General features: G+C 40.0%; 1 long non-coding RNA gene across 1 annotated transcript; it reads right to left on the reverse strand.

Annotated features, from left to right (window-relative positions):
• Window positions 1-210: 210 nt before the first annotated feature.
• On the reverse strand, window positions 211-4,205 carry LOC103101338 (uncharacterized). Its single transcript, XR_008915046.1, has 3 exons — window positions 2,720-4,205; window positions 2,514-2,628; window positions 211-795 (listed from the first exon to the last, which is right to left on the reverse strand). It is a non-coding gene; the product is annotated as an uncharacterized LOC103101338 (long non-coding RNA).
• Window positions 4,206-9,307: the final 5,102 nt, after the last annotated feature.

A 9,307-nucleotide genomic window follows, 5' to 3' on the forward strand; every position in this document is an offset into this window, starting at 1 on the left:
TGCTACTAGAGAGGATACTCTGGGGTTGCCTATTGATCACTATTGATGGTTAATAGATCACGGTATTCCTACCCTTCTCCTCCCTTCACCTCCCAGTTTCCACCCACACCCTTCTGCCTCCCTGTCCTCTCCCCCAGTCAGCCACCTTCTAAGTAACTGAGGGAAACTATGAGATTTCAGAGAAATATTCTTCACTCTTCTTTTCTCAAGTAAGGAGATTTATTGGGAACAACAGGATGGAGAACTGAGGTAGAATGAGGTGAGAGGGATGAGGGTTACCCTAGTCTATATAGAGGATTAGGAAGATTTGGGGAATGTCAGTCCTGTCACAACTGTGACACAAAAGTCTGTCAGGGAGATGGAGGACAACTGTTATATCTTCTTTCTTCTTCCAATTACACAAAACCACCATCAAAAGTTAATTTCTTCTCAGCCTAACTCCAGAAACCCCCTACGGGTCCTTCAACCTGGGACAGAAGCTAACAGGGATCAGTTTCTCAGCTTTTCCCCCCTTCAGCCAAAAGCCAAGCCAGACTCTCTCCAAAACCAAGAGAAAAAGTTCAAAGTTAAAAATCCCAGCTTCTTCTCCACCACTCTCCCAGAGCCACCAAGGTCTCTCAGTTCCTCTCCTGGCCCGGCTCCAACTGCCTTTCCTGGGAACATTCCGTTTGGAATCTTCACCTTGATTGACAGATGATGTCCCCAGCTTTCTGTCTTGCATGCTAGAAATTCTCTCTTCCTTCATACCTCTTCCACACCTTACAATCACGATTCAATGTAACCACTCAGGCATGGCTTAAACAAAAAAAGATAAGAACCCTAAGGCCCAGAAAATGACTTGCAAAAAGTAGTAAAATAGTAGAATCACGATTTTAGCATTGGTCTTTTGACTCAAATCCATCATTTTCTGCTGAATGACCTTTCCATTGCCCTTCAGTGGGAAGAGGATGTACTAAAAGGAGGGACAAGTATAAATAAGCAAAGAGGTTGGAGAGGCAAGGGCATCCCTGGGAGTCTCTGGGAAAGTTCAGGGCAGTGTTTCATGATGGCATCAATGGCCTAGAACTATATCTGATAACACAGGAATTGTCTAGAGTGGCAAATCAGAGCTGAGAACAACTTGATCTGAAAACTTTGGGGTACATATATATACACACATATATATACATATACATATACATATACATATACATATACATATACATATACATATACATATATGATGATGATGATGATGATGATGAGAGTAGGGTGGGAATCAACTCAAGGCAAAGAGTAACCACTGATTTTGACCTGAAAGGGCGCAAAAGGCTTCAGGCTCTTACCCCTACCAAAAAAGGTATAATCTTTTGATTATACATAGAAACTAGGGGCTAATTAAGACACCATCATTCTTAGGAGCAGTAAATGGCTGCATGCTGGCCTCTCAAAGTAAGTGGTCAGGGACTGACTCTCATAATATTCAGAATCAGTCCTTATTTTCAACATTAAGATGAACACTGGCTGCCTTTTCCCATCCTCCACACTTACTGAATTTGCCTCAATCCTATAGAGCTGATGCCCATTGGCCATCTGGAAACTTACATGGCTTAAATTATTTTTTCCCCTCACTGAATTTTATTCTAAGATTGATAGTGATGGTGCAATTCTAAATACTCAAGAAAACAGAATGAATCATGGGTCCAGTAAAGTCATAGAAATCAAAGCTGGAAGGGACCTTAAAAAAGCCAGTTTGAAGGACCCTTAGAGACCAATCCTCTCATTTTTTTAGAGGAAACAAATCCAAATAAGGGATGGGATTCATCCAAAATTACACAATAGAAGAGCCTAGACTATGCAGTCAGTCAACAAACATTTATTAAGCACTACTCTGTGACAGGCACTGTTCTAAGTGATGAGGATATAAAATCATAAACAATCTCCACTGCTTGAATCCAGGCCTTAGTTTTCAGGGTAGATTTCTTTCCACCAGAACCATAACTGGGACTCTATTTTTTGCCTACATCAAGTTGAAGGTGGGAAAGGCAAGAGAGAATGAGGTAGAAAACTCTACTAGAGTATGTCTATCAGAAAAATTGTGTCCTAGGAATCAATAAAGTTTCTGTGTTGCTAAAGGACTTGCTGCTGCCGCCAGGACTAGGGAGGCAACTGAAAGGTGATATAGTGGGAAGAGTGCTGGCTTTGGAGACAGATGACTTGAGTTCAAATCCTTCTTTTTCTCTCAAAGGAAGGGATTCAACTAGTTGATCTCTAAAGTACCTTCCAACTTTATGTCAAAGATCCTTCGATCCTATAAGAAGATGGGGAGAGTTCTTGTTGTTCATTAATTCTTAAGTGAATTGGATTTTAAGTGAGGCAGAGTTGTACAAAATTGTCAGCCTCATTCTATCTTCCAGAATCATCAAAGTCCAATGGCAAGACAAGAGTCAAGACAACTGGCAATGGCTTGGGATGCAGTGGGATGACATTAGCATCTTGAAAGTCTGACCAAGTCTGCACTCCACCTCACTTACTTCAGCCACCTTAATGGCCCTTGGAACAAAGTGTTCTCATCTGCCCATTCTTGAGGGGAGAAGTCTTCACATGCTTGGAGGAGATATCCCTGTCACTCACTGTTGAGTTTGAGGCCTGTGGGTAGGATGTAAAGTATTATTGGTACCCTCTAGATTTCAGTGTCCTGTGAATTTTTCCAACTTGAAACAAAGTCCTAGTGACCTACCTTAGTTATGGATTTGTCTTCATTATCGTACCACATTGTATTTAGGATATCAACCTAGTTCCTTAATCTGAATTTTGTTCTGGTTAATAAAATTTATCAACTTAATATAGTCCTACTCTGCACTCAGGACCTCCATATATCTTGTCTCCTGTGTGAAACCAAACAACTCTCATGGGTGAGGTTTACATAGTTCTCTTGTCTACCCATCAACAGTTCTCTTTCATTGTTCCAACAAGAACTAGAAACCAAACTCCTCCCTCTCATACATTCTCTATCAGGATCACCAGTCTAAAATCTTTTCCTTAGATGAACCCCACCCAGGGAAAAGAAAAGCTACTTCCTCAGTGAAGCCTTCCCTGGCCAACTATAGTCTTCAGTGTTCTTTCCTTCTCAGAACTCCTATGGGACTTGTAATGGGCAACATACATGCTCTACCCAATCATCCACTGCCTTATAGAGATCTCTCCTGGGCTCATGGGAATATGTTTTGGGTCCCCAGTAAGAACAGAGATTCTAAGGCTATCTATTTTGAATCCTCCAATAATGCACAGTTTGTCATCAATACTTTAAAAAAAAATTATCAGCAATAGTAACTAACAAGTCTTATAAATGAATCTATGAGTTTTATTAGTCTAGGGCACTAATGGTGAACCTTCTGGAGATGGAGTACTGGGCCCCTCTCTCACCCCAACCCCCAGAGATTGAGTTCTGTGCCCCTTGCCCACACCGACTGCAAACACACTCTGTCCCACCTTACCCCACACAGTGGAGGAAGGAAAAGCTCCCATTGAACTGCTGGGTGAAGGGATGAATGAAGTGAGGAATGTCCTCAGTGAATGTAGAGAGGGGTAGGGGAGTGACTCAAGCACTCCACTCCCCCACAGCTCTACCACCTGTGAGCCACCCATCTTAGCCCCTGTGTGCTCCCATTGGATTGCTAGGAAAATGTGATGTGAAAAAATTTCTTCAGGTGCTGTGGAGAGGGGGAGGGGAGCAGCTATGCCCAAGTCCCTCTGCCTTTCCAGGATCAAACTCTGTGTGCCATCTTTGGTAGTGAAATAATAACCTGAAATTATATATATCACTAAAATAATAGTTTGTTTTAAGATAAGGGAAGGAATTGGGATGATCTATCTAAAAACTATAAATAACTTTCCCCCCCAAAATCAAGTTGATAACCTACACTATTTAATACTTCTCTACCTACAAATCTAATTCCTATAACTAGTTAAATTAAAGCACCCCCTTAGTTAATATACAAACGTGGTAAGAAATTGAAGGTAGTAGGAACAGGGCTCAAAGGAAAGGTCTCACTGACAGATGGCACTTGGATGTCTTGAGTTGCTCTATTGGAAATTATTCTCAGCATCTACAAGATCCACAGGAACAGACTGAATTGCAAGGAAAGCCACAGGAGAGAGAATGTTTAGCTTTCTAGTTTGACCTCAGGAGACTAGGCTGAAACTCAACTCCTGGCTGCTCAACTGTCTCTCTCAGAAGAAACAACTGCCCTGTCACTTCTCCAGAGTTCTGGAACCTTCCTGCTTCTGCCTTGCAGCATTGCTCTTGCTCCTGTTAATTTCCCTATAACAGTCCCCATGCTATAAGTTCACCATCACTGGTCTAGGTAGACCAGTGATGGTGAACTTACCAATATAGATCAAGTTGCACTGCAACTTGTAGTGAAGGAAGGATGGAAGGAAGGAAGGAAGGAAGGAAGGAAGGAAGGAAGGAAGGAAGGAAGGAAGGAAGGAAGGAAGGAAGGAAGGGGAAAGATCCAAATCAGGGAAGTAATGCAAGAGTCCATAAGAAGGCACTGGAGCTATATTAAAATCCCCACTCAGCTATAATTTATATGACCTTCAGGCAACTCATTTTATCTCCTTGGGTCTTAAATTCATCATATATAAAATGGAGGTAATAATACTTATATTTACCTACTTTATGCTTTTTTATGAAAAAAATAATTTTGCAAAATTCAAAGTGCTATAGAAATATGAGTTATTATTCTTGTAGATGATAGAAAAGAGAAAGGAACTGGACAGCCTGGCCTTGCCACTCCATAAACTCTTCTTTATAACATCTACCTCTTCCTTCTCTCTGACCTGGCACTCTTTCTGTCATTTAGCTTCACTGCTTTCTCAAGTCATTGTGCACATCCAGATGAAAAGCATGGCAATGCAAGGTGTTAATGGACTTCCACAATGGTTCCATACCAGTTTTACAGCTTTATTTACAAAGATCTCCTCCTCACTTAAACAATCCACCAACAACTATTACCTTCATCCTCTGTGATTATCTATAATCACTCCATCCCCTGATTCATTCCCATCTTCCTCAGAATGACTTACTGGCTCTCACTGACTTTCTTTCCTCTGACATCTCGAAAAGACCATAGCCTTAAAACAGAGAAGTATCTTAGAGGCTATCTGGTCCAATTCCCTCATTTTACAGATGAAAGAACTGAAGCTCAGACAGATTAAGTGATTTTTTCAAAAGTCATACAGGTAGGAAGTGGCAAAATCCAAATTTGAACCTAAGGCCTCTAACTCTAAAAACTAGCATTTCCCCCCAGACCCACCCTTTCCTATGCCACACATGACTTCATTTTTCTAATGCTTAAGGACATTTTTGTTCCCCCAGCTGGACTGTAACCTCCTTGCTGACTATATCATATACTACTCTCACATCTCTCCCCTGCCCATGCCCAAGATGTTCTTCAGGGGCGATGGAAAGGAAACCAGCCTTGTTGGCAGGAGACTAGAGTCTGAATCCCCAAGTGGCTAATAATTGTTGTCATAATCTAGAACAAGTCCTTTCCCTTCTCTGGGATTCCCAAGCCTTTTCCAGCTCTGTCAGTCTATGGCTAACATAGTTTGAAGATGAAGAGAACATCATCCAAACCCTGATATGAGTTATGACCCTATTCTCCTTTTCATGCAAACAAAGCACAACACAAATGTGCATGATATACCTTCTGCCCCTTGTTCTGAATCTTCCAGATTCCAAGAGTCTATTCCACACTGACTTTCTGTTCCACTTTCCTGAGATCACTGGGTGATTGATGAAGCAAGGGAGGCAACCATGGGGAAGCCTGCATGGAGCCCAGGCCTGCTGGGACCTTGGGAAATGTTTGCAGCCAAAAAGTTCACAATTAGCTCTTAGCACTCCTCAGCAGTGAACACTAGATAAACGCTCTAGGAGTCTTGAAGCAGGGCATTCCTCATCCATTTAATGGCATTAATCTATTAATTACCACAGATTAATCTCCTCAACAGGTGATGATTTCATCTATCAAACTGAAATACTAGTTCAGTACTTGCCCAAAGTTTCTCCTTGTTTCCTAGTTACCTCGTTGGAGTGTTAGAGACCTAGTAGTATTAGCTTTGTAGGGAATCACCCCAATGGCTGACTCATCTTTGGGCCTAGAAGCATAATTGTTGAAAGATGGAGTGAATTATGGCAACGTAGTCCCTATCCCTCTGAAGCATTCATTTGAGGTGCAGTTGCATGCGACTTCTCGAACCAAGAAAAGGCCTCGGGGATTAAGGCTATAAAGTCCAAATCTATCCTCCCAATTCCAGCACGCATTCCATGTCTCTTGTGGGAACTCACCCACATAGCAGAGAGGAGGAGAGAGAGCCCTGTTTGCCTAACAGTGAGAATAAAGGATCATAATTTCTCTGATAGGATATGGATTGTGATGGGGCTAACCATGCTGCCCCCTTAAATTTGACACTATTTCAGACTAAAAGGAGCTTACCCATCATTTAGCTCGACAAGGAAAACAGAAGCTAGAGAGAAAAAAAAAATTTGTGCAAGATCACCCAAATGAGTCAGACTCAAAGAAGAAAAGTTTCCAGTCAGGAGAAAATACCATATACAGTGTTCCATCTCTCATGTGCCTTTGCTAGGGTTATCCTCATGCATGGAATTCTCTCACTCTTCATCTCTACCTCTCAAAATATCTACCCCTGGCTAATTGTGTGGCTTAATGTAAGTACCACCTCCCACAATAGATTTTTTTCTGATTTCTCCAGTTGTTAGTTCTTTCTTTCCCTTAACTGCTTCATATTTATATATATATAGACTTCATATTTATTTACTTATGCATAAACTGCTTTCCCCTTGTTGGAGATAAGGTTCTCGAGGATAGGGATTGTTTCATTTTTATCATATTTCCAGGACCTATCACAGTGTCTGGCACATAGTAGTTGATTAATAAATACATGTTGAATTGAATGGTCAGTGTTCAGGGCTAGGTTGGAAATTGATTCTGAATCTGACTTTTACAGGATAATTCAATTAACACATGGAAAAAATGTTTTTGAATGAATAAATAGACTATTTAAAAATGCACACATACACACAAATAAGCACACTCTATCCTACACAGAAACATATCTCTGGAAGCAGGGAGAAGAGATCCCTGGTTCCCAAGATGTCTATTGAAGTATATACAAGGATCAGTTAAAATAAATTAAATTAGAGTCAATTTCCATCTCCCCCATCACTCTCCCACTACTTAACACAAAAGGACAAATAAGGATGAAGAGCAATTTATACAATAACCACAACATTGTAAAGACAAAACTTTGAAAGACATAAGAACTCTGGTCAATGCAACGACCACCTATGATTCCAAAGGACCCAGTGATGGGTGTACACCTTCTGATAGACAGATGAAAGGAAATAAATGAAATATTTTTGGATATGACTTAATAGAGACTTTTTTACTTGACTGTGCATATTTAATACAAAGCTTTTGTAACATTTTCCTTTAGTGATCATTTTTCTTTTTTTTTTTCCAATTTTAGGAGTAGGGAGAGGGAGGAAGATTCAGGAAGGTGAGACAATAAATGCTTGTTAATTTTAAAAGATTAAAGGTCAAATAAAGTTATTTCTCATACATTGTGTGTTATGTAATTCATTACTAATGAAGAACAAATTCAGAAAAACACAACATAGTCTTAAAGACTGCCAGGCAGGAGCATGTTATTATTCTCTGACTACTTTTGTAGAATGGACTTCTCTGAATAAACCTAAGGAAAAGGGGAGGGGAAGAACTGAGAGCTGCCCCCTAAAGGCTTCAGCTTTTTAATTGTGGTAGAGAGAAGGAAAAAAGAGAAGAGGGGCCCATGATGCTAAGGATACATTTTTAAAAACTGCCAAGCCAAATATTTTCATTCATCAGTTCATCCAGCCTAAACATGCATCTAATCCTACAAAACTGACAGTTCAAAAAACTTACCAGGCCCAAGACAGACAAAGTGTTCAGTTCAAAGGCAAAATGTATTTGGGGATTATTAGTATTATTGCCTATCACGGAATGACCATCAGGGTGGAAGCTGGGGACCTCCCTCTTCCTTCACTTAGCAAAGGGAGGCCCTGTTCCTCCATCTGGATTCTTAAAGGAAAAAGCAGCCCCGTTTCTCACTGGTTCTTTAAGGAATGTATTCAAGCTATTCAATCAACCCCCTTCATCCCAAGTTATAAGAAAGTAGGAAGTCTTCCTGTGTATATGATAACTCTATTTACAGCCTCAGTATAGGTCTTAAAGCAGAATTAAAAGAGGAAAAAGTGGTGTTGATTTTCATTTACTGGTTCACAGACGCCTTGGAAGTTCCTAACAATAGTCCAAAGGATTCATGCTTAGAATTATTTCATGATGCCTTAAGAAGTAAGTCATTGCGTAGGTATGTTACAGACACATTTTCCCTCTGTAACAACAAGCGTGTGCATGTTTAAAGTACTATAGGCTTGTTTCTGCACTGATTAGAAACTATAATGCTGTGCACAATGATTTTGTGAAGTGATTATGATCAATCTTTAACCACTTCTGCCTAAGCACAATGTGTTTTGTAGTTATTAAACCTGTCATCAAATTGTTTCCAAACCACCACAAGGAAGGGTTCAACATTTAAGGACAAATCAGTCTTCTATAGATGGTCAGATGTATATTCCTCCTTTGTGTTCTGTTCACTGCACCAGAGTAGCTCCTTCTGCATCTCAGCAACTGTGTAATCTATGATCACATGTTAGAAATAGTTGCATTCTTGCTGCACATGTCAGTCTGTTTGAAAACGATCACTGGTGGGCACCTGTGATCATAGACCATCACAAACATTTTGCAGAAACAAGCCTGATATTGTCTTTCATTGGAAGTACTAGATTGTTTTATCATCTAAACTTATTCTTCACATAAGTTACTACTCTTTCAGCTGGTAGATTTTCAAATAAATGAGTTAGCAACACTACTCAGTTAAACATTAAAAAAAAAGCAATAGAGAGGTGGGAGGTCCTGGATTCAAATCTGAACTCAAACACTTCCTAGCTATGTAAGCCTAGGCAAGTCACTTAACCCCCATTGCCTAGCCCTTACTGCTCTTCTGCAATAATCAGTATTGATTCTAAGATAGAAGGTAAAGGTTTTTAAAAAAGCAATATATGCAATTAAATTTTGCATTCATCATTTAATACAGCATTAACCTGTAGCAAAGAGAATTTTTGTATCATATTTAGCTATTCATTTTTCTTAGTTGATTAGGTAGTTATATATTCTGGAGTTTGAATCTGCAAGTAGTGGCA

Source organism: Monodelphis domestica, chromosome 1, assembly GCF_027887165.1.
Source record: "Monodelphis domestica isolate mMonDom1 chromosome 1, mMonDom1.pri, whole genome shotgun sequence".
NCBI classification, from domain to species: domain Eukaryota; kingdom Metazoa; phylum Chordata; class Mammalia; order Didelphimorphia; family Didelphidae; genus Monodelphis; species Monodelphis domestica.